The 26,138-nt window shown below is 37.1% G+C and overlaps 2 long non-coding RNA genes across 3 annotated transcripts in view; one reads left to right on the plus strand and one right to left on the minus strand.

Moving 5' to 3' along the window:
• Window positions 1–2,175: 2,175 nt before the first annotated feature.
• Window positions 2,176–24,500, plus strand: LOC146438191 (uncharacterized). Of its 2 annotated transcripts, none has more exons than XR_014851689.1 (4): window positions 2,176–2,809; window positions 8,999–9,118; window positions 13,281–13,326; window positions 24,405–24,500. It is a non-coding gene; the product is annotated as an uncharacterized LOC146438191 (long non-coding RNA). The 2 variants fall into 2 exon arrangements; XR_014851690.1 differs by lacking the exon at window positions 24,405–24,500 and adding an exon at window positions 17,715–17,796.
• Window positions 4,623–26,138, minus strand: part of LOC146438192 (uncharacterized) — a 29,707-nt gene continuing 8,191 nt past the window's right edge. Inside the window, exons 2-4 of the long non-coding RNA XR_014851688.1 lie at window positions 14,454–14,596; window positions 5,813–5,984; window positions 4,623–5,658 (exon numbers count right to left, since the gene is read on the minus strand). This is a non-coding gene — a long non-coding RNA (uncharacterized LOC146438192). The remainder of the gene's footprint in view (window positions 5,659–5,812; window positions 5,985–14,453; window positions 14,597–26,138) is intronic.

The raw sequence follows: 26,138 nt of genomic DNA on the forward strand, positions 1-26,138 counted from the left end.
GCAATTATTTATAGTAATACTAGAATATTAATGGCTGGTTTATTTTAAAACTTGCAAAGATCAGTGCTTTCTACAAAAGCACTGGTGGCTTTCTCCTGCCACATCTTGTTGCCTGAGCATGGTTTCAGTCAGCCTCTATCGTGCAGCCCTGCAATTCCTTGCAGGGGGCTGGCAGCATGGACTGCTCTTTTCCTTCCTCATGCTCAACAAGTCATGCTTCTGAACTCCAGACTGATAGGTTCAAATGCTGTGTCAAAAGGGTAGCAGGATAAAGGATCTGTTTGTTCCTTTTGTGTTTGCAAAAGCAAATAAGGAAAATAAATTGTTTTATTAAGGAGGCAAAAATAAACGACCCTTTCCCAGCAAAGCACAGTAATGAGAGTGAGTCGGAATGAAAAACAGGAGTTGGAAAGAAATTTTTCCCCTTTTTGGCCAGTTTTCTCTTGTACAAGTTCTTTTTCTAAAGAAATATTGCTGGATTTCTCAATTTTTTCCATTCCCAGAGAATCTCTTTTAGAGAGATGGATCCTATTCCCTATGCACTATGATGTCAGGACCTAAGGGTACTGTAGCTTATGGCTCAGGGTGCTCTAGTGCTGTAAGATACTGCAGGAGAAAACCCTACATAAATCCTCTCCTGTACTTGGAAAAATTATTACTGGCTTCCTTATCATACCCAGACTCAGTAATGGGCCACAGAAGAATAATAATCCTGGTGATTATGGTGCACTAGAAGCAAGACTAGCCCTTTTACAAAAACAAAGCATTATTTTTGAGGCAATAATTGCTCAGACTTGCTTGTATTTTAGCAGTATTTTTTAAGGTAGCTTTTTTTTCAATTTTATACTATTGTAGCATTTTCTATTATTACTTTTAGTCTCCGACCAGAGCAACAAGGGATAACCTATTCTCTGCAGAAATTCTCTGGATGTGAACAGTGGCATGTAGCCTAGAGAAACTGGAATTTGGGTGGAGGCAGGGCAGGAAAGAATAGAGATGTAGTACTAGAAACCAGCCTTCTAAATATTATTAGCTTTATAATGAGATGATATACAGGCTGCCAACACTTGTTCAAGTTTTTCAATGAACACTGCTTCTACAGTGGGATTTTTTTCAATTTTTTTTCCCTCCCAGATCTGATAATCTCCCTTCTGTCTTACCTTTGTTGCTGCTCTTCACTTACATAATTTTTTTCAGCCATGGAGTAGCTGAGAATTGTGAAAATATGAGTGTTTACACATGACACAAAATATTCAGTGATGTGCCAGCATTTTTTTACTGTACTAGCTGTAAAAATAAGAACAAAGAATATGTTGAGTAAACCCTCTAATTTCTGAAAGTTAACAAGGAAGACTTGAACCCTATCAGGAAGAATTCATGGAAAAGGCTGTCAAGCACTGGAACAGGCTGCCCAGGGAGGTGGTGAAGTCACCATCCCTGGAAGTATTCAGGAAATGACTGGGTGTGGCACTTAATGCTCTGGTTAAGTTGACATGGTGGTGTCCTGTCAAAGGTTGGACTTGATGACCTTGTAGGTCTTTCCAACCTTAATGATTCTATGATATGAAAAGCAAGAGCAAGAAATACAATCCTCTGTTCAGTTGGTCGCTGACTTATAGTACTGTGTCCTGTATTAATCCTTGGGCTTAAATACATTTGGCAAGTCCCTGGTGGTGCAATGGTTACCCAGAGCTTATGGATAGAACAGGATCATACAGTTGCCCTTCCTCAAGATCATAGAGCATCAGTTACATGACTATTTGGAATGATAAATGGGCACACAAGAGATATGGCACAGACTTAAAGATAACAAGTTCTGGAACAGAACTTGTCCAGAGGAGATCCTAAGTCTTCTTCCCAGGAAAAAGATTTTTGTCCTGTGCTTTGGTGGCCATATGTATAGTCGATAAGATTATGCCATTTCTGATACATCTACCAAACAATTTCTTTACAATGACATCTCTTTTGAATAACTTTGGAAATTAGCAAAGTTATTTAAAAATGCAACTTGTTATAATGTTTTAAATTAAAATAATTACAATCCATTAGAGAAAGGCTGTAGCTGATTTGGTTGGGTTATTTTTTCCAAACAGAATTATTGCTCTTCCTCTTTCCTATTTCAATGATATGTAATAAAAAAAGAAAAGAAGAAAGTCAGATTTAACGGCACTGCTATAATTACTAATGACCCAGTTTCATCGCAAGATGCAAAAATATCTGGAAAGTCTATTTGATGTTCAATATGGCTTCTGTCATTCTTAGAAGATGCAGCCATAGCTGATAAAAATATTGTACTTAAAATGTGAGTAGGCTTGTTTCAGTTCCACTAGTGGTGTTTGCAAAGCTAGGGAAAAGTAAATAGAACCAAATTAACATGGAAAAATTACTTTCCTGACAGAAATTAAGACTTTTGTAGTGGGTCAGGCTACCATTGCTTTGAGCCATTGGCAGTAACTGGTGTTTTCAAATGCGATGTAAATGAATCATTCTCCAAGTATCAAAATCAACATAATGCAGGCCAGGTGCAGATTTCTTCTGCCTGTTTCCACACCAACCTACAAATAGAAGGACAGGGGCTTAAATAAGTCTGTGAAGACAATGTTCTATTGGCCAGGACACCTCATATGACATGGGGCATCTCTCCAGGTAAACATACCTGAGAAGACAGTTACTTGTGAATACTGCAGTCAGCATCTGTTTTCTGGAAAAAACATCTATAGTTAAACTGCTACTACATGTTTTTAAATTAATTTCTATTTTACTTAGGAAAAAGTGGGTGGCTGAGAGATGCTGTTTTGTTGTCAAAAAGGTAGGTGAGCACCGAACAATTCTTCATCAAAGTACAGCCTTTTTGTGTATTAAATTGTTAGTAAAATAAGTGATGATTAAACATTAAAATTCCAAATGTTGTTTGGCTTACAAATTTAGGTCTGGCAGATGGGTTTGGAAGTGACAAGGCAACATACATCTACAGAACTAGTACGGACTGTTCAATCCCAGGCTTCACTGTTGTCATCTGTGCAGATATTCTTAATATTCTGTTTAGCTGTCCACAGACAGTACAAAGGAACAGAATTCTTACATTTTATTCTGAAGTCCCTTTAAAAATACAGCTATTCAATTCCTAGCATTAATGACAGCTACATAACTATACCATAAATATATGTATTATTTAATATTAACTCCATTCCCAATATCATACTGAACAATGGGAAAATGAACTTAGGTCACAGTTCATTGAAAGGATAAAATAGAAGCAGTTTCAAGAGGGTGATTATTGTAACTAACAGCAGTTGCCTTTTTTTTTTTTTAATATCCATGCTGATATTGAAATACAAAGCTCAGCTTATTCAAATGAGAGTAAAGGGACTAAAGGTAGAGGACACTGGCCCTTTAGGGATAGTAGTTAAAATGAAGTGCCAAAAAAAATGATCACATAAAGATTTGATTTATAAATCCTGCTAAGGACTGATATTTCAGTCCTTTGTGTGCTCCATCCTTTGAAACAGTATTTGTGTGGGAACTTCATTGTCCTTTTCCACACAGCCTCACACTAGGATTTTTGGGAACTGATGCTATTTGGGCAGATTTTTTCTTAAAATATCTCCCTCTGTAATAAAGCTGGTAACATAAGGGAAGACCAAGCCAAGAAAACTAACACAGTTAGAAAAGAAAGCAGGGTAGTCACAGCCAGTACACACTGGCTGTTGTAAGTGAGCCACTTTTCCATTTGAGAAGTTTTGTGGATTTGAGCAGGTCAAGTGGAACAACCCTCTATTATGGGACTGTGGAAAAAAATGCAGAAATCCATTCTGGTGCACCTTTCTCAACACTAGGTGCTCAACCATCAGAGGGAAAGTATAAACAAGAGTTTTAAAAGATCATTTTTACTGTACACATTACACAGACAGGAGAATATTAGACTAAAGAACGCCTTGACCCCATGGAAATCACTAAAATGTTTCCTTCACAGGGAAATATCTTCTACTTTGTGCTTTCAGCATTAGATCTTTGTTCAAATCAAGCTTTTATTCTGGTTGAAATGGATAATAAATTAATATGGAAAGGCTTATCCATCAAAAAACTGCCAGTGACATCACTACTGCTCTGTCATCCTCAACAGAATTATTTTCATGATTTTCTTTGCAAGCATGGAGGACAAATTGTGAGAAGGCCATCTGTTACTGTGTAGTACTACACCTGCTTAGTTGTCTTCTGGTGTACAATCTAAAATATTAAATGTCATCATCGGTATTGCAACTGCCACAGCAAAAATAACAAAAAACTGATATGAAAGCTTGTACTGAAGCTTTAATCTACATGCGAAATACAAAATTTTCTTCCAGAAACTGATGAGGAATGTTTCTCAGCTAGAGACCTCAGACCTTGCACTAAGACCTCTAGCCATTCAAATAACTGCTGCTCTGGTGACCTGTGAGTTCTTTTGTTGTAATGCTACAGAGTGAATAATAATGGTTTCATTTTTGAACTATTGTATTGTTTCAAACAGCATATATAGGGAATTAAAAAGGAAGTAGCAGTTTTGAACATCTGCCACATCAAAGCATATCATGTAAGATGAACATCTGAGCATTGATAACTTGTAATGAGGTGCTCTCATAATCTGCAGCTTCCCCCACAACAAAGTTCATAAAACATGGCTGAAAAAAGTCCCTTTTCCTTCTAAATTCAATCAGAAAGCCACACAATAAGAAAGGGCTGCTCCCTATCTCACTGAGAACTTCCTACATTGCCCTAGTATGTTTCATGACAAGTGAAGATCAGGAGGCCATGCATATAGGAAAATAGTTAGACCATAGGAAAAGAATTGCCCTCCTGAGAAAGTATGTGAAAACAGTAGAAATGCCTATAATCTGGCAGAAATCAATAACTTAATAATTTACACATATACTACGTTTACAGCCAGTTTTAATTTACCTTTTAACAACCCAATACAAAATAATGTTAAGAAGTGAAGTGTAAGAACACAATTTCATGATACACAAGACACTTTTTGTCTAATATTGATATATGTGTATAAATAATGCTTCTGTCATTGGAATACACATACACAGAGCTGTTTCACATGCTAACAGACAGATTGAAAAAAATATACCTACTCACTGATATACTTTTTGCAATTTTTAATCACGCTGTCTTTCATCTTTGTAGACAGAAAAATACTTTCCCACTATTTGAACACGTCAGCTACGATTACAAATGTTCCATTATTATTCTCATGATAGATGATATGAATAGCATCAAAAAGATTGCATTAAAAAATATTAGCTTTTAACAATGTTACCTTTTCCTTGTTCTTCTTTTCTTGGCCATTTCCAGCCTCATTCGTTGGTTTTGGCTACAAATGCAAGCCCTGAACTTTTACTTCACCACATGAAACAGCATAGATTTTGGTGACAGAAGTCTGAGTGCCCAAGATGAAATTACAAACTACATTTGGTATGAAACTGTTAAGTCTTTGTTTTAGAGCTGGGTAACTCCACAATGCCCAAGGAAGGATGTCAATTCAGTGCCTTCCTTACCAGTCCTCCTTGCTGCCAGAAGAAGGTTTGCTACCAATAGCCTTAGGGGCTTCCTCTTGTAGAGCAGCCACTGGTCAGGCAGGTGTGAGCAGGCAAGTAACAGTGACTGTCAGGGCTGGAAAGAGATTGAAGTGTGGCACAGTGAGTGTATTCAGTGCCAGATACATCCAGGCAGGAAAAATGGAAGTACATCAAACGAAGCTTCAGACCTCACCCACACAACCAGCTTTTGCTCAGATCGTTATGATTTTGAATTACTGGATTCTTACTCAGTCTTTGAATCCACAGTTAATTTTCTGAAAGGTTGAATTAGTTCCATGGGAAGTCATACTTTTCTAGGCACAGGCTAGAACAGACCAGTTCACTGCTCCTGAGGCACTAAGAATGTTCTGCATGCACATGCAAATCCCAAGATCCATTTCCCTCATCACTGAAAATATACTGACGGGAGACGGGGGAAAAAAATAAGGTAAATAGTGAAAAAAAGATTATACAAAGGTTTTAGTCTCTCACACCACAAGTATGACAAAGATAACATCGTTTCCCTGACGTGAAAGGTCTTGAGAGGAGTGAAGCTGCATCTACCACCTCTTACCTTAAATACTGTGCCCCTTGGTGTAGGCAGAGGAGGCAGAACAAGTTTCCCATTCAATACATATAAGACTTATTGACAGATGCATTTTTTAAAACATAGAATGGCAAGTTAGAAAATCCATTTGGATTTTATGCTGATGCTAGTGAAATGCTTTGTTAGCTCTCAGTTAAGCTTCTCCACTCCCTTGTGGCTCCAGCCAAAATGAACATTTAATTTTGAAAAAGTCTTGATTTTGATATAATTTTTTTCCTATTAATAATCAGTGAAACAACAGAAAATAAGTAATTCTGTTGAGTGCTGATGAGACCATCTAATCTACTGCTATGGTATGAGAGTGCTAGTGGCTTGCTCCACAGCCATTAAAATGCCTTCATACCATGAATGAAAAACAAATTCATAGAATCATTTAATAGCATCCCAAAAAAGACTCACCAGGCACTGCCATTCCAAGGTGTTTGGAGACCTGCAGCATCCAGGCTCTGACAGCAGCCTGCTGTGATGCCCTTGCAATACTTTGCCCAGTGCCAGTGTGCCTGCAGCTGTAGGCTCAACAGCTCTCTGAAGCCTAAGCCCAAGCCACAGGGTGACTTGTCACTGGGGCTGAGGTGCCAACCTCTATGGGGGTCCAGATCAGAAAGGTGTGGGAACAGCAATGTTGTGCCTTGCAGTGATCATCTTAGCAGGCCCTTTCTAGCACCAATGTGCCTGGAGATTGAGGCTCTTTAGAGCTCTCAACCCTAAACCTAGGCATAAAGTCTCCTAAATTCTCTTACTTGAAAAGCAACAGACTATACTCTTACTGCTTTCAGTAGAGGAGCTGCTGGGAAGGGCTTTCTTGTTTCAGGAACTTCTGTAGAAGTTATAAAAATAATGGTAAATCTTCCCTTCACATCCATTAAATAGCAGAGTAGAGACCATCCATTATTATCTGATTCCTGTCCATGCAATGGTATTGAGTTCCCAAAATAAAAAAAAAGAAAAAAAAAATCTCTCTCCTGAACAGTGCTGAATGCAGAAACATGCAAGAATTAAGATTTTACAGAATCATACAATAATTAAGAGTTGAGAAGGAATCCAAGGTTGTCAAGTCAAACCTTTGCAGAACACCACCGTGCCAACTAAACCATAACACTAAGTGCCACATCCAGTAATTTCTTGAACACTTCCAGGCATGCTGACTCCCCCACTTCATTGAAAGAGTGGTTAGTCATTGGAACAGGCTTCCCAGGGAAGAAATTCTTCCTGATGTCCAACTTCAACCTTCCCCAGTACAACTTGAGGCCATTTCCTCTTGTCCTGTCACTAACTGCCTGGGAGGAGAGACCAACTTCCACCTTGCTACAAGTTCCTCTCAAGCAATTTTAAAACGTGATAAGGTCCCCCCCCGAGCCTCCTTTTTACCAGGGTGGTTCTGATCTAAACACAATATGCAAAGCTGCTTAAAATGCTCCTCACGTCTTGTTCCCCACTTTAGCAAGGAATTTTCCTTTGCTGTACCTGAGTCCTTTTTTCATTTATGCAACTGAGAAATTGGTATCCCTCTGCTACTACCTGAAAACCTGCTGTTACCTGTGGATAACAGGAAGCATATTGTAATTTTGTTTTCCACTGTCTTTTATATTTACTGAAGAAACTGCTACATCTTTTGGAGCACAGAAAACCCTAAAAACAAAGTGAACTCCACTACTTAAAGTAATATTTGAAAAACAACAAAGTAACCAAAAAGCTTCACAAACCCTGAAGCACGTGTGAATTTCCTTATGTACTTTTACTGGTATACCTTTTGATACAGGCAATGCACAAAGCTATTTTAATGGTACCTGTATAGGTTCTGAATATTAATATTCCTATGATATGCTTTTTTCTAACCATCCCTGTTAGAGGCTTTTATAGCTAGATGTATGAGATGAAAAGCAATTCAGGACTTGCTGACTTTTGCATCTTTAAATATCAAACTACTAGGGAGGTAGATTTGCTTTCTGAACCAGGACACAAGAGAAATAGATGTAACAGAGAACTGGTAGCAGAAGGATCTTCAAGAAGTCATAAATAGAAATTTTTTATTTGTCTCCATCTTTCACTGCTTTCTTTTCTGGACAGGCTCCCAGACTTGGGTTCTTGCTAGTGTATCACCCCTGCACTTCAGGCAAATTGAAAGCTTTCATTCACAAAGAAATTAGTGCCTGACAATATGCATCAGCTTTTGCTAATGAACTCCATAAATCAAGGTTCACTGCAAAAATAAATATCTTTCTAACATTACAGACTGTACTTATACTTCATACATTTGCAGACATCCACAGGTACACATGACAAAATGGACCCTAGCACTTTTAGCAATTTTTAGTTTTGGAATAAACATCAAGAAGTGTGTTTCCACAATTTATTTTGAAAAACATATTAGAGAGCAGCCACTTATTTCTTTTCAGAAGAAAAGAGAAAGTTTTCTGAGATCTAATTATACATTGACTCAGCATAAGTTGCAGGGATGTTTAATGATTTCTCATGTGCAGACATTTAGTCTGCCTTTGTACAGAAATATAATCAATATCACACCTACAGCTGAGCATACCACCTAAGCTCAACAGCAGCACCTCGGTAAACTGTTTGCAACCTATTGCTCATACAATTTATACCACTGGAAATCCAAGACAAGCCTTGAAAAAAGGTATTTAAAAAAGAAAATAAAATAATACATGCAGTAGATAAAAGAAAAAAAAAAAATGGAAGGCCACTTAGTCCAGCTTCTCTTCCTGTCTAGGGTTACATAACTCGATTGCAATATTCATGAGTGACACAGTAAAAGGGCAATGGTTCTTCACAAGGCAAAGACAAAATAAAACCATTTGAATTTTCTCAGCTCAACCACCATTTGGGACTGCAGTGTACAAAAAACCAGACAGAATCCCAAGTTCCACCTCTGACACAGAATTTCACCAGATTGATGGCACCCTGACTGCTGACTTGATGCTTGTCTGAGGTAAAAATCACTTTTCAGGACTGCCCTACTCTTTGGTTCACATACCTCAAATGTCCCTGTAGACCATATTTTATACAGTGGGCCTTTATGTAGTTTTGTGTAAGGTTCCAAGGACATGGTTATAAGATTTTTTTCATTTTTTCTTAGATTCATTTTGGTCAGGTTAAACTTTAAAGTTTACGTTGTTTCAAAGGGTCTGTAAGGATGAATGTTTGATCACAATGTCTGAAAGCTCTTAACCATTTCCTTATTTGCACAGTAGAAGAAAAAAGAAAGAAAAAAAATTGTTTTAGTAAGACATTCCCTGTGATGAGAATATTTTGAAGAGCTGCAAACATTACTCTAACACTGGCATAAGTCAAACCATACACCAAATGCTTCACAATTTGTAGTTTCCTTTGCTAAGCATAATACCTTATTCTGTCTAGAGTTCAAAACACTTTTCTAAGATGTTAAGCTACTTCCCACAAACTTCACTCTCAGGAAGTTTGAATTGGCTGCTTTTCCAAAGAGGTTGAAGGATGCCAGTGTTCTCAGCTTTGTAAACTCAAAATGAACTTGTATTCATGTTTCAGATCAAATGAATGGCTTGAGTTTTATGTTTTATTTTTTAATCACTGTGGTGGCACTTTGGAATCCAAATATCCAGTTCACTTTTTTTTTTTTACCTTTGCAAGGATTTGCTCTCATATTTTGCCTAGTCTGCTTTACATAACCATTAGCTTCAGACTTTCCACAGCAAAAATACACAAACATGGATATTGTATTTCTAAATCAGAGGTTGAGGGAGAACTCAAAAAGGCTCCATAAAAATAAATAAAACAAATAATCAGATGAAATAGATGATACACAGTGGTCTCAACACACCTGAACAGATCCACTGAAACATGTCTCAGATTTATTTTCTTTTTTTAGATTATGCTTATTAAATTTACAGGCCTTAGACATTTTGATTTGAATAATATACTAAGTAGCAGTGACAAGAGCACTGGCAGCAATATATTTTTCTTAGCTCTGGAGGAAAACAAGCTGAACCAACCAAGGAAAAAATAGAAAACAAAACAACTCAGTAGTTATCTCAAGGACTTCAAGAGTGGTATCAGATCAAAGGTAAATTTTGAGGTACAGCTGCTCATGGATACAACATGAGATTTTTTAAAAGTACCCCACATAAAGTGAGCAAAAATTAAATTAATGATACAAAAGAAAACACACTTGAAAGTTTTAGGCATAAAAGTCTTAGGTCCAAATTCTAGCACAGCCTTATGGACTACCACTCTGTAGATCTGAGATAGGGCTGTCTCAAGGCCCAGCAAGGACAATCTCTTCTTAAGGTATGTAGGCTTGTCAGCCAAGGGGCCATTGTCTGCACAGAAATAATGTGAAGCAGTCATAGTTCCTATTATCAGCCATGATCTAACTGAAGACAAAGGTATTTAATGTCTCTAAGCAGTTCCTGAATTTCAATACACTACTTTACTCTTCCATAAGAGCACAGTCCTGAATTTCACCCTCCTTTCAGATCTCCTCTTCTACTTAGGAGTTTTCTCACTTTTTTGAAACAAAAGCCAGAATGACTCAGCTGTCAGGTGTGGATTTAAGAGACTACAGGATTTTCATTCAGTCACTAGACAGGGCTATTTAAAATAAGGGGTGGGAAATGGAATGAAAAAAGCACAGGGAGGCAATGCTGCTGCCTATTGATTGCCAGCTGGTGTACACAGCCCATTGCACTTTTGGAGACAGCCTAACAAACTCCTGTTAGTGGCTGGAAGGATGTGCAGCTAAGCTGGATATATTGCTTTTACCTTCATTCCTCATGTGCACCAGACACCAGCCTGACATGGAGATTGGGTATCTCTGAATCATATTCGGATTCAGCAAATTTATTATAGTAATGGCAACAACTGTCAATACCTAAAAATCAGAAAGCTTTCCAGAAGCTCAAAGCATCTCCCAAATTATTGAAAGAACTGTAGGGGTTACTGTTTTACACATTTTCCATCTTTATTCATTTGAAGGGTTGGATGTTTGGGTACTTTAAAAAAAAAAAAAGCTTTAGAAGAAATGAACAGGAAACCTTAGAAGTCTTCAAAGAAGCACAGCTACTACCAAACATAAAACAACACTATAAAACAGTCACAGTCACATAATTTAAAAATTGTTTTTCATGTAACTGATCTGCACTACACTAAATATTCTGGACAGTAGATGTCCTAATTGTAACTTGGCAACACCTTTTGGCTGTATGACATATTTAAATAAAGTGTCAGACAGTTATTGGGTAAAATCCACCTTATAAGGCAAAGAAAATTCTTCAATTTTAGATGTGCAATAAGCAACAAACAATATTAGGTTTTGCTTTGGAGATAAAATAAACATAATAAATGTAAATCTGATAAAAGTTCCACAGCTGTCAGGTTAAGGTTTTAAAAAAAATATTTGTGACATTTTCTTCGTGTTAATGACATGGACAGTTAGAATAATCCCTGAACCATGTTAATATGATGTTCTCAGCCAGGGAATTTATCAATAAAACCGGTGAATTTATTCACAAGATAAAAATAACGAGACTGTTTGGGAGATCAAAGATAACCTCTATTGCTGGCCAGTGCTGGAAAGGCAAGTTCATTCCACTGTGTTAACACAAAGGTCAGATAAGCCCTTTTTTATATACACAACAGGCAAAAGTGCTCTGAGACTCTGAGAGCCCATAAACTTCAGACAATATATAAAAATGGGTTCAGATTGCCTCCAGGCACCATCCAGCCAATCAATCCTACTCTCGAGGCTCAAGTTTTGTTGGTCAAATAAATGCAAAAAGTAATTTTATTTACTATATTCTGAGGAAGAAAAAGGTAAGACATGAGGAAATGCCACAAGTCACAGTATGAAGTATAAATAGCTTTAGGTTTTAGAAAACATAAGCCCAAGAACTGAGCATTTCTGCATAACAAACACATGGACTTGTTTTAGACAAATGCATGCAGAAAGTCTTAAAATAACTGACAGTTTTACTTTGTAGTTCTACTTCACTGTTTTTTCCAAGCTATTTTGGAAACTTTTGAAATCTATCTTTTCTGTTGAGAGTAAATTTCAATTGCAAGAAAAAAAATTCCACCATTGGATAAGTATTTTAATAACAAGAGACAAGCTGCAGTGCATTCAGACTACCAGCTTATCATTGTCTACAATTATCCAATATATCCAAGAGAATTTAAGTGGGTTAAAAATATCACAGAACTAAACAATCACTCAAAGTTTGAGAACTCCTTGCTCCTGGAAAATACCAGAGATGCCAAAACAGCTTACACAGGTCAGAAGCTAAAATTCAATGAATTTTTTCTTGATACAGACACTGTAACAAAGAAAGAGTCAGGTTTCTTGACTGATGGATCCCAGGAATGCAGGCAAATAAAGCTGTTTGAATACAGATCATCACATTGCATTTAAAAAATCAATTAAAATATATGTCACAGTTATTACTAGAGTTCAGACAAAGATTTGAGGGTCATAAAAAACAGTGAGGCTAAGGCATATCATGTATTTATCTGAACTGACCATGCAAAGTGGATTCTCATCTGAGTAGATATTTCCAGCTACTAACATAACTCCAGTCTAAAGCTCATGGAAAACGCACAGTCACCAGCACATGATAAATGAAAAAGTTTCTGCTCTATACGTTGACTACATCCCTCCACTCAAACACCTGAAAGTGCTGTTAACTAATGCAAAGCAAGTTCTGAGAAAGGAATTATTGTTACTAGATCTGAGCAAGGCCACTGGGATCTTTTGTTTTGAATCCAACCTAGATTAAACCATGCAAGTGGACCATATTATGATATCCATTTCAAATACCTACAGATTCTAGATGCTAAGTCAGAATATACAATCCATTATATAAGAGGATAGTAAAACAGGCAGCTTTTGGACTGCACATGCTTTGATTGCCAGGTTATACTCAGTATTTCTAACTTTATCAGCTGAGATAAACAGGATCAGGGGGACTGGGGGGGTAGAAAAAGGGAACTCTCTATTATGACCTTTTCCCTTACTATCCTTTCTGGTCATGTTTTGGAGCTAAACAGTTCTCTCTTTCAGTAAGTCACATGACAAATGTTAGCTGTTAACCCAATTTAAACTATTTTTCTTTCCTTTCCAGTACATTCCAATCAGGAGCATGAACCACAAACAGTGCCCAGCAATTGGTGAGTGGCAGATGCCTGAATACCACGTTTTTCATCTCTTTTCAATATCCTTGACTCATGCATCCTGTCTGAGCTAACATTAGTTTCCTGATTGCAGTGTGTCTGTATCCTTGGACTCCAAACAAGGGCCTGAACCATCCCAGGAAGCTCACTCTTCCTTTCTAGACTTCAGTTTCACTATGCTTTTAGCAACTGTCTCTCAAAACTACCCTGTTTTGCTGGTTCACAACTGTAGTTTCTAGATTTGCATTGATATAGCAGTTCATTTCTTTTTCCTCTAATTTTAAAATAATCCCAGATCATCACATAAAAAAATAATATTAAGATCTGACTTTATTTGACCTCTAAGAAGAAAATGAGTTACCACCACCAACAGTTACACTCACCATACTCCCATTATTACATTACCAACATTCCTCCACTTGAACTAAATGCCCCCAAAACAGATCTGAACCAGAAAAAGAAAAATGTACATTTGCCTCTTTTTTTACCCAGTGCTCTGAAATTCTCCTCTCCAAATTACTGTCCTGTTCTAGATACCTTAGCAGTGATTTCACACTACTTAGGGCCATTTAGTATTTCTGTGAGTATGAAGTGCAGTGATGCCTAGTCCAATGACCTGAGCTTTGAAAGTAAAAGGATGTCTGTTTAAACACAAGGCAAAATGGAGGGCGAAAAAAAAGTAGCTTTATTTTTAGCTCTGATTCAGGAATATCAGCCAGGAACAGAAAGAAAAGAACAGAGTTGCCAAGTAGCAAATTTTCATAAGTACCCTAGCTGTGATTAAAGTAAAAGGAGTTATAGTTCTGCAGCAAACTCATTAATAGCATTATCTAAGGATGCAAAACAGTTGTCTTTTTTCATCCTTTTATGCCACAGAGTTAATAAAAAACTCACATTAAGGTTGTTGCCTTTATTTTTACATGCTACAGCAGTGGGCCATATAAATTATATGACAGAGCGGGACAAATGCTTTATTAAGCCAATAATTTCAAACTTCAGTTTCATGCACTTCCATGTTCAGTTATTTACTATGGAGTCCTTTTTCTTTACCATTATTACTTCTCACTATTTCCTTAACATTGAAAACATTTGCCCCAGACCGTTTGACAGGGAAATGCTCTTACCTCTATTTTACAGAAGAAACCAAGATACAAGGTTCATACAGAAAGTCTGTGGCCCAGCCAAGATTACAGATTTCCTGAGACTCAGTCCAACACTTTCTCCTCTGTAGCCTTTTGATCTTTTCTTTCCTTCACGAATGACTAAGCTATAAAATCTCTGAGTGTTAAGAATAGGCTTTAAGAACAAATACACACTTTAGATTATTTACAAAAACTAATCAAACAGGCATTTTAAACAAGACTTGAGTCTTACCCAATTTCAACTATGTATTCAACACATGCAAGCTGATATGAAATGTGGCTAGCACAGGTTTTTCCCATGAGAAGTTTTCTTGTGTTTTGTAAATAAAGATAAAGTTTGGATGTTGTTGGAACAGTGTCCCAGAACTTGGGCAGTGCAGGCCTGGCCAGTCAGGCCTGGGGGAAGGCTTCTGACTGACCAATCTGGGTGACTTTTGAGAACTCTATATATGTGATGAAATCAAAACAATAAAGGTCATTCCTTCTTGCCACTGAGAACTGATGCATTCATTACTCTGCTAGCTGCTCAACAGCGACATCGAAACTATAGGCACCTAATGCTGCAAACATGTTCTAAAGTTTCAGCAAATATAAATTCATGGCCAAGGAATTGTGCTCAAACAGCTCACAAAGAAGAACATAGACATCTTTAGTTTTCAAAAGATCAGTGCATGTACATTATTTGGGCAATGAGGCAACATACAAGGCCAGAAGTCTACAGGGTTCCAATGCAAATGTACTTACTCAAGTAACAGACTGTACATCTAAGTAATAATTGCCTCAATAATCATTGAGCAGAGGACAGCATCTCACCTTAAACTATGACAACAAAGGAAAAAATAGTAACAGCAGCAGCTGTATACTCTAGCACTTTGATTAGAAACTTTAGGCAAAAGATACAGCACTTTTCGGTCAGTTGTGTTTTTAAAATCAGGAATAATGCTACTATCCCATGGTGCTGTCCACCCAAAAGAAACAAACTCATAAGATGAGTAAAGTGAAGGATAAATGGGAAGACTGGAAGTGGCAAAGCGTGTTTTGCAAGGTGTAAAATCATACCTTACTTCTTCATAGACTTCTGGTTGGGAAAGACAGTTTTCATATTTTCCTTTTTCCATGGGCTATTTCCACTGATTACTCAGTATTTATTCTGCCTGCCAAAGGGCTGTGAAGGCATTAGCCACTCTGCCACCAGGCAGGGTGGTCATGCACAGAGCAGAATCCCACTGCAGAGTTCTGGTTGAACCAGACTCTCCTCTGCGCCAAAATAATCCAGTAGCAAAGGTACTGTTGAGATACTCAAAATCATCTGCTAGTGACACTGTGATGACCATGATAGGTAGCTTTACTTCCTTTCTGTTTTTAAGCACAGGGCATTCTCCTTTGTTTGTGAAATAAACAAACACACAACCAACCCAAGCCCAGCTTTCAGATAACGTCATTTGTTCCTGATTGCACTACCTTTATAATACAAAATTACAGATGACACAGTTCAGCTTACAATAATGCAGTTCAACACTGAAAAAATGTTGAGCAGAGTAAGATGGTATGTATCCCAATCTTGTTCACCCCAAGAAATTTTTCAGGGTATGCAATGCACAGCAAATTTCTACTGTGATTTTCACACTGTGTTGTTAAAAAGACAGTGAAAGAAAACAAAGAAGTGATTGTTGTTCTGATTTACACTTGCTCAGAAAAGTCTATACTTGAATCCATGCTGTGAATCTGCATTATTCAGATGGCACTTAATTGCTCAATTTGTGGAAGGAAATTATAGCTCATAGCCCTCTTGATATCTGCAAGGAAGCTACCAAAGATGTAGGAGAAGGAAATTATTTTATTCCTCACAGTATTTTTAAACTTCCCTATTTTTGAACCAAAGCATAGACTGCTCTTGATTGTCTGCTCAGACCATTTATAATGTCTATGTGCAGATTAAGACAAGAAATCTCTTTTTCCTGGCTGTGCAAATGTTGATCACAATAGCAGTCCTCTAGACCCATAATTTTCTGCCTCATTCACAAAGTTTTCCCAAACTGTGTTTACAGATCTCATTGTTATACACTTCCAAAGATGATTCACTTCAAAAGTTGCTTCTCTCCCCATCTGAAGCAAGGGTAGCATGGGAGTGGTGTACAGGCAGGAAAGAAGACTTCCTAAATTAAGCATTAAAAAAAACGTATATCTTACCTTAACTGAGAAGTAACCATTAGTTTAAGTTTATAAAAAATACTTTAACATAGGTGTGTCTATCTACATATCTTATTGTATAGGTTTACCATGATGGGTGTGATAAAAAAATGGATACAAAACCTATAAGAAAATATCTTTCCTAGGTTTGGGATTTTTCGTTTAGGTGGTTTTGGTTTTTAGGGGTTTTTTTGGTATGTGTGTGTGGTGTGTGGAGTTTGGTTGGTTCATTTTTGCCTCTATTGACTATAGTCCTTGAAAACTATTGCTACAATGCCTTGACAAATCTTTGCTGAAGATGCCCTTTGGATGTAGAAGTGTTTTGAATTAAGTGTTCTGTGATTAAGAACATCACAATATTAGTTCTTGGACATATTTGGCAATCATATTTCTTCAAATCAAAGGTCAATAGTTTCTTCTTGGAAGCTGTTTATACTTCAGTGTAGAGTTTTCCAGGAACTGAGTTCCACTGATATGGAAATATTTCTCTGTATAGAATGTGACTTACTAAGAACCCAATTCAAGTCTTCTGCTGTTGTAAATGCAAAATGACAGAATGTGACAGAAATGTGACATTTCACATAAACTGAATTCATAATTGAGAATAGAGCACATCTGAAATTATTCTGAGACAGTCTTAATGTTCAATCTGACCACAGTTTTTTGTATTACTGCTAGCTTTTAAAGGTATAATTTATCTTGCACCTGTCAGAGAATGCAAACGTACAAAGATATAGAATGTCCACATTCATGACATTCAAAGAGCTTACAGTATCTGTTTCTGTGGGTGGTTATGAAATATTTATATATTGCCCCACACAGCTGATCTGATTGTTGTTGGCAAGTTGTATTGATAAAGTTGTGGGAGACTTGTGGCAGTAGCATGACTCAGACTGAGAAAAACTTTCTGGCTGCATATTCATGTATTGGATGCAGCACTAATTTATTCAGGAGTAGCCCAAGCAGGCCTGAATATAAACTACCATTTTCAATTTGGTCTCAAGAATGTAAAGAATTTAATTTTTAAGATTTATGCCTCATTCTTTTCCACAGGGAGCAGGAACTCTAACCGTCTATTGCTCTGGATTCCAAAATTCCTCTCATATCATCTTATTAATAAAACTGTCATTCACCAGACTAATCTTCCATTTTGTTGTAGATTTCTTTATTTTACTAAGGCAAGAAGCTCACAAAGACTATTAATTGCTTTTAATTGATCACCTACTCTATTAAAATGAAACAATATCTGTCTAAAAGAAAAATGCATTTAAAATCAAGTGGTATTTTAAAATGCTGCATGGAAAAAACATGCAATTATCATTCAACTACTGTGAGGAAGAGATAGAAGATTCAGTTCACCATAATCTGTGAGTTTTTCAAGACAGCATGATGAAGTTATATAGACATCTTGGACTGATTTTTATTGGGGGTGAATGCAGAACTTCCTTAGAAGATGGTAGGCAAATTCTTACAGATTGGGAATTACCTGCTAGATTTGCCCTATACCTATTTTTTCAAGGAGAACACTTTTTTTTTTTTTTTTTTTTGCATGTGCAGATGAGCACAGAGATCTAAGCACATTTAGAAACTTACCCCCAGTAATCCAAGATTTGTTCTCAGCACTGGTTATCTACTGGTATTTTTAATGAGAAGAAATAGCATCATTACGTATGATGAGGAAAGGAAATCTACCTACCTTAAAAACAGTTTTTAACCCAATAAGGTACAAGAAAATATTCTGTAGATGGGATTAGGAAACCTATATCCCAACTTGTTATTTATCACTGCTGGACTTAAGTCATACTTTTTCCTTTCAAGCCTTAAAAACAGTGTCAATGCCAAAATTTTTTGGTTCCTTAAGAAAAAATTAAACCCTTTATTCCCTTAATAACACATTGATACTATTCTGAGGAAATTGCATTTTAATTTGAAACCAAGTGTGGATGCTATTTTTTTTTTCAGTCTAGTGCTAACACAAGCAATTAGTCCATTCCTGTTCTTTTTTGTTTCCATTCTCATAAAACCTCCCAAGCTCCTGACTATAGACTCGGAGTAATTTCTTATTGAAAGACTGTGTCTTATGCTTCTTATATTCTTGTGACTTCTGTGAAGAAGTCACATTAAGAGTTTCTGGGCAAGAACTGACCCTAAAAGCAGTGTCCTAATTCTTAATGTGGGCTGCACCAGCATTATCACTTTTAATTTAATCTGTCTAACAACAAAGTCTAAACACATCTTCAAGGGAATAATATAATTATACCAAAAATGCCTACATTTTCTGTGGAGCTAGCCAAATTACAATCCTAGTAAAACACGTCTACAACACTTGCTAAATCTTCCCATTATCATCATATTGGGTGTTCCTTGTCCTGGGTACTTTTGCAACAATATGTTTTTTTATTTGCAGGTGAAACTAAAGACATTTACACCTAAAGTGCAGATTATCAGCAAATGATAGAAAAAATTAATTCCAATGAAGCAATATCCATTAGCAAGGGTTCTGTCCTCTTAGCTCAGCTTACATACTGTAAATGAACTCAGAGTATAATACAATTTCAAGCAATGAAGGTATTATATACTATTTTCTTTTAAAATGTTGCCTGCCTAAAATATTCCTCATAACAAATATACTGCTTCCTAGGCTATTCTCTTTTACATGCTTTAATTTTTAGCTCTAAACAGTAATGTTTTAAGCCAGTCTGCTCCTTGCAGTTCTTTTTGCTGCACATAATATGCATCTTTAAAGTCTCAAGCATTCAGCCACAACACATCATCAAAACTAGCAAGACTACTGTTGATCCCACACATCTGGAAACCATAGCTTCAGGACAAAAAACAAAACACAACCAAACCCAAACAAAATGAAGCAAACAACAAACCACAAAAAATATCACCCCACCAAAACCAACCCTATTTCCATTGCTAAGTCTATTTGGTCATACATAACATATTTTTAAGTAGTTTTATACATCAGGATTGCACTGCAAACTTTGAAGCTCATTTCCATTTTTTAAATAGTATGCATAATACTGATTTAAACTGTCTCTCTATTAAGCAATCTAAAAAAACCCAATTTTCTGTCAGAATAAAAGTGTTTTCTGCAACTAAAACAAACTTTAACTTATGATAAGAATTATGATTTTTTAATGTTTCTCTAGAAACTTTTTGGAAAAATAGATATGTTCACCTAACTTACAAACAACAGAGGAGAAATTAATTCAGACAGTTCCCGTATTCTTTTTTGGTACTATTTCAGAGTATGTAATGTTCCTAGACTCTAAGATCCAGATGGCAAAAACATTTTAATCTCCATTGCTATCATTGAAGAAGAAGGACACTGATCATCACATGAAAGATTTACTCCTGCAAAATTCTGCATTGGATGTCCACACATCAGTGGTCAAATGGCTGTAGCAGTATGGAATTGGTTAAGTACATTTCTGTGGAGTATTTAGATTTACCATGGCGAGAGAGATGGTTGCAAATGGCCTAACAAGTGCTCGCCCTAAACCAGAGTTCTGATAGGTGCTGTAGCCTAATCTGTCCAGAAAATACACACAAGCAGATAGTTTTGCATTTTGCACTGAATAAACAAGCAGTTGATTAGTTCCTGACACCCCAGTGCTTGGTAGAAATACACACAGAAGTAGTCCCTGCCACCAAAACCCATGTATATGTCTATAATCCATTTATCCAAGATGCAAAACAACAGATGGATGTATATAGGTACATTCCCTGCTGGCTATCATCCAGATTTAGACAGCTTCCCCTTACAGTATTTATTCAGTAACATCAGCCCAGTGTTTGAGCTGGGAACTTCTGCTGTGGCAGCAACCATGAATCCTTAAATAAGTCAGGCAAGGTTAATTAACAGTGTGTTTGTGTATAAAGATGATCTGTGAAAAGAAAGATTAAATACAGGTAAAACACGAGGTTGTTTGTTCAAGCTTTTCGTTGCTGTAGAAGTAATTTTCTCTCTCATGATCACAGCTATCGGAGCACAGTTCTTTATTTTATTTGAGAAGCCGATTCACTCAATGTTACTCTGTTTGATCAAAACTCAGCATCCACACAGCACATATTTCCCCCCCTCATAGGCTATCTATGTTGCTAGGTTGGGCACTAACTGAATAGCTCTCACATGCAGATGTATTGCAGACCTATAAAACATTACCACAATTTACTGAGCCTGGCGAGGATGCTTTTGTTACAGCTTTTGTTTTAAATCCAGTACTGTGTCTGCCTCCTAGGGCCATGAAGTAAGTCTCTTTAAAAAGAGCTACAGATTTATTCTCCCACTTTGAATAAGTGAAAATGTGTTTTGTTGAAACCTCCTGAGAATAAATGGATTTCCTATAGAATCCCCTTTTGTTTATGGCTTTGATGAAAGCATTTGGCACTTGATGGTTCCCAGGCTATCACCAGTTTAAAAAAGAAGAAATCAAGTGTGCTGAGTGTTAAAATGTTTTCAACTAACCTCAAAGCAAGTGTAATATAAAGACTTGCATCAGGTGTCAAATTAGTATGGAAGGGTAATGCTTCCTGTCTTGCCTCTTCAACATTTACACTCAAGTACACTGTCCAATTTTGGTCTTAAAGCAGAGCTAAGGGCTGAACCTATTCAGGCAGACACCTGAAATCCAAACCTTTTCCTCTCAGTTTTATCATCTACTACTTCTTCCATTTCAATTTCTTCACAAAACTCTGCAGAATTTGTTGAGATTACAGGCAGGTGCTAACTCCTCACAACCAGCCCTATAACAGAAAGAACTGCAGATTGAAATTTATTTGAACACAGTGAACTTCCATTAGATCATTAAACTCGTCATAACAGATTGTTTTATGTTCCACTAGCAAAGTGGTTCAGAATAAAATTCCTAACAGAGAGCTATTGACACTATAAATATACAGAGGACACAATAAATTGACATTTCTAAAGGGCTCTGTGTAGGACTGGTTAACAGCAGTCACAGCCTTTGGTGAGGAAACATTATTTACACTGAAGCAGAGAAATATTAAACAAATCTACATTAACTTTTAGGACAATACTAATTATTCATAATAAATTACCATGAATTAGCAAGCACTTTAACACATAATACATCACATGCAAATCTCAGAACTAGCTATTCTCATTTGGAATAGTCAAGAATCTTTACAATATTATTTTGAGAAAACAAATACTTATAATTCTAATCTATTTCATTGTAATTATAACATTGAACTTAGCTTGTCTCTTGCTTCATTGCACTTTTTATTACTGTTCTTTTAAATAGATATGATGCAGTCATGGAAAATCCATCCTAACTAGTGAACATCCACCTGATTGAATCAACTGTCTCTGACTGGTCAGAACAGCATAGTTTAAAGTCATTGGTTTTAGAGTCATTTGCAAGAGTGCCACAGGCTTATGATCTCTTGTTTGGGGCAAGTTTCTACACTTCAGATGTCCCCTGCTCTATGTCTAAAAGGACTTTATCCTTTCCTTCAGAGAGCTTTGATTCCCATTTTTCCCTTCTGTGAGTCACTAAGTCAGATATTGTATAAAGTAACTATTTCTGCAGCTAAGTTTTGTATACTAGCAAGTAAAATCAGCTCATAGGAAGGGCTTATATCCCAGTCCCAACACAAGCAAGTGGTGTGAGTAGCACTTCTTATTTACAGTGCAGCGAAAATAGTTCATAGTATAATTCTGTAAGATGCTGAAAGAAGAAAAGCAAGCCTGCATCTTAAAGGTGCAGTGAATAACCCTATGAAGACATCAAGTCAGTATAAACATGCCTACATTTTCATTTTGAAGCACAAGGGAAGCACAAGAGTCTGAAGAGAATAGTAGAATTAGTAAGCAATGAAGTGAATGCAAAAAGGATTTTCAGGATTTGTTTCCACACAAGAAATTACTAAATCAATTGTTTTCATCCTGGCAAGGATAAAATTGAGGGGTAATGTGGCAGAGGCTCATAAAACCCCCTGCACTGTGACAAAATGAGTGAAGAAAAAACATCACTGCCATTTTTAAGAATAAGAGTTAAAACCAGATGAGACTAGGGTCAGAGTAGTCAAAACAAACCAAAATGAGGCTTCTTACAATACAGTGTATAGTTAAGCATGGTGCCAACCAAACTGTGTAACTATTCACATGTAGGTTTGTTGCTGTGCCTTACTGTTTGGCTGGATTTTCTTTGGTGATTTTTGTGGGTTTTTGTTTGTTTGGGTCGGGGTTTTTTTTCTACATTCATCTGTGCATGAAAAGGAATTACATCCAAAAACACTTCCTCTGCTTTGGGTAGTTCCTGAACTATGTATTTACCCAGTCTGTGAAAAAGATGGCTCTTCCTACTGTAAGTTAAAACAAGGGGGTACTAGATGCCCCTTATTGGATGAGGAGCATACTAGGTGCCTAGATGACATTTCTCACTTTAATACATTTGGAATCTATTTTATGTGCTTGCAGACCACCACCCCTCCCACCCTCCCTGCCCCCAATAAATATAATCCAGTGCAAGTGGGGACAATCCAGAGATTTGCTTCAAAAGCACATCCCTGACTTAAAATGCCAGTGCAGTCCAATGTGCCATTAGCATTAGGACCCTTATATGATAAGACTGTAAGAAAATAAGGAAGGAAATTAGAGCGCACAAATTGGACTTTTTAAATGACTGTGAACCAGCTTAGATACCTGAGAAAACACCGTCACTTCTGTTGCCTCATTCTTACATTTTATGCTTAAACAGTCCTGAAGCAGAACTAGGAGCAGGCATATTCTGTAGCTAGATGAAAATATCTCAAAACTCAAATAAAGTTAGGCATACAATCACTGCCCCTTTAGGAATACTCTTACCTGCGGTAGCAAAGCAGTGCCAGTAAGTATCTACCTCTCACTCACTTGTCCCAATGTCACAGAGGACAAAGACAAGCATAAACACAAGGTGAACTTTTCAGTTCATCTATTCTTTCATGTCTTGTATTAGGGTTAATGTTTTAAAGAAAATTGAATAGACATATTTTCCTATACTTTAAACCAGTACTGAGTAATATTTCAATCTGTGTACCTGCTTAACCATGGTCTAAAAGTATCTGTCAGTATAGCTTTAAACAATGTTTAACAAATATTGCCTTCATGAATCAGGATAGTAGCCAGGATATTTTATCTACTGCTGACTAAAATTGGATGTTTCTGAGGAAGGTACAAACTGGATTCTTACAGAATAGCATGCTCACAAGAGAACTTTCCCCAGGCCCCGTTAACATTTCAGCGCTTAAAATCTAATCCATTTCTGTTCTGTGCCCCTTTTGCCAAGTACCTCTGGCACTTTCATGCTCGAGTATGAGCTAAAGCAAAGCTACTGGCTACTTTCTGGATTGTGTTTCCAATCTCTAAGGAAAAGACAAGGAAAAAAACCTGTAAGGAATGCTTGCAAACTCTTTGTTTTTTGCACTAGCAGCACATCTGCCTGGAGAGCAACAGCCATCAGACCACATAAGCATTTTTTGGCATCCCATCTCTTCTGTCTCCGTTTTGGCTGGCGCTTTTTCCCACCTAAGGAGAGTGGCATATCAGCCTAACTTAAAAAAATTAAATCCCATTACATCTTCTTGCCCTTCATGCTGTTCCTGTCTCCTCTTTCTCCATTTGGTTCTGGATATCAACATGACAAAGTAGCAGCTGTATACATTAGCTGAAAACATTTCAGCTGTAATTGATCTGAGACATAATAACTATACTTATGCTCTCATTTGCAGTGCTCTCATCAGAGCTTCAGACACAAAAAGATTTCTGCAATTTTACAGATGAATTCCCTTCAATCTTGGTGTAACTTTCTAAGTGGCTTCTGAGAAGTCAGTCTGTACATTCACTGAGGTAAGTTCTAGTACATAGCAGTTGTCATATGGGAAGGAGAATCATCAAGACAAGCACAGGAGCAGAGTGAACACAGATATCCCATATGGCAGGAATTCTCCTTTCCAATACAGTCACAGAAAAAACAAGATAACCATAAATTTTAACAGTTCCAAAATGTAAATTTCTGTTTGTAATCAACTTCCTGCTCATTATATTAGGCTTTCCAGGCATCTCTTAGTTTTTTTATTGTCATCCTGGGCCTGCTGCATGTGTAAGATATATTAAAGCAATTTTCTCCTAAAATCACTCCAGTGACTTTAAATTTAATGCATACTTTATTTTGCTATACTTATCACTAAGCACAGGTACTGCTCATCGGGTATGGGCTCTTACCTTCTTAAAACATCATAGCCACAGGCTAATTACCAGACTACTTCTGGATCACTCAAGTCTGCAGTCATTACACATAGTTTTCATGGCAGAACAAGTTCAAGACATAAAGTGTGATGTTATTATTCATGTTCTCCTCTACCAAGATACAGAGTCCAGCCAAAAGAAATGCCTGCATTTTTGGGAAGTTTTAGGGAGTAGGAAAATCTCCCCTCATGCTCAAGAGTGGCAGCAAAACCCCTATTTTCTCTGTTTTAGAGGACCCACATCTCTCCCTCTGACTGGGTGCATCACAGTCCTACCTGAATGCACTAATGGGATGGCTGGGGACAACCCCACTGATGAAGACATTCACTCCAGCAGCACTGAATCAGTTCCACTGTCAAGAAAAAAGGACTGGTTTCACTCTCAGAAAACCTACACCAGTGCCTAGGCCTCCCTGTCCAGACATGAAAGAGAAGTGCCACAGCTGGTTAAATAATTCTGTTCAGAAGATTAAGTACGTAAGGCAGGCTGTCATGCTTCCCGTTGTCCTGATAGCCATGCACTTTACAAAAGATCCCAAGTGCTATTGCAAACACAGTTTGTACTTCCATGACAGTAAGTGCTTCTCTGTGTCTTTTCATTGCCACAGACCAGTGCTTTTGATCCATCAGCAGTTCTCAGTGCACATTCCCAAGGGAAATTCTTTGAAATGTACCTTCATTTTGATCACTGACCTCAAGCTGGTCCGCACCGTAAGCACTAGTGCAAAGAGCTGCAGTTGCTTTGTGCCAAACTTTATCTGATTACCAGATTTCAAAGAAGCTAAACCCAGGCTAATCCACCACATAAAAGAGTCAAACTATTTTTAATGCACGTTCTCTCTTCTAAAACCTAACAAGCGACCTAAAATTCAGACCACAATTTAGCACAGCTTTTTTTTTTTTTTGTGTCCCAGAGCCAGTCTGCTACAGTTTATCACAGAAGATTATGCTGTATTAAGAATATTATTCTAGAGATAATAGAGCATTAGAAATACTTAGGAAAATCAAACATAAATACAGATCCAATAAATACACCCCCCAAAACACACATAGAAGAGGAAAATGTAAAATCTTAATCTTTTCATAAACAATTGGCAGTTATTACTTTATTCTGATACTACTAATATGTCTTGCAAATACATCAGGGTTATATATTTTGCTCAAATTAATGACTAACAAAGACCTCATGTAAAGACTAATCCATTTGTCTACTACATT

This window comes from Lichenostomus cassidix, chromosome 4 (genome assembly GCF_008360975.1).
Source record: "Lichenostomus cassidix isolate B80296 chromosome 4, HeHo_3.0, whole genome shotgun sequence".
NCBI lineage: Eukaryota > Metazoa > Chordata > Aves > Passeriformes > Meliphagidae > Lichenostomus > Lichenostomus cassidix.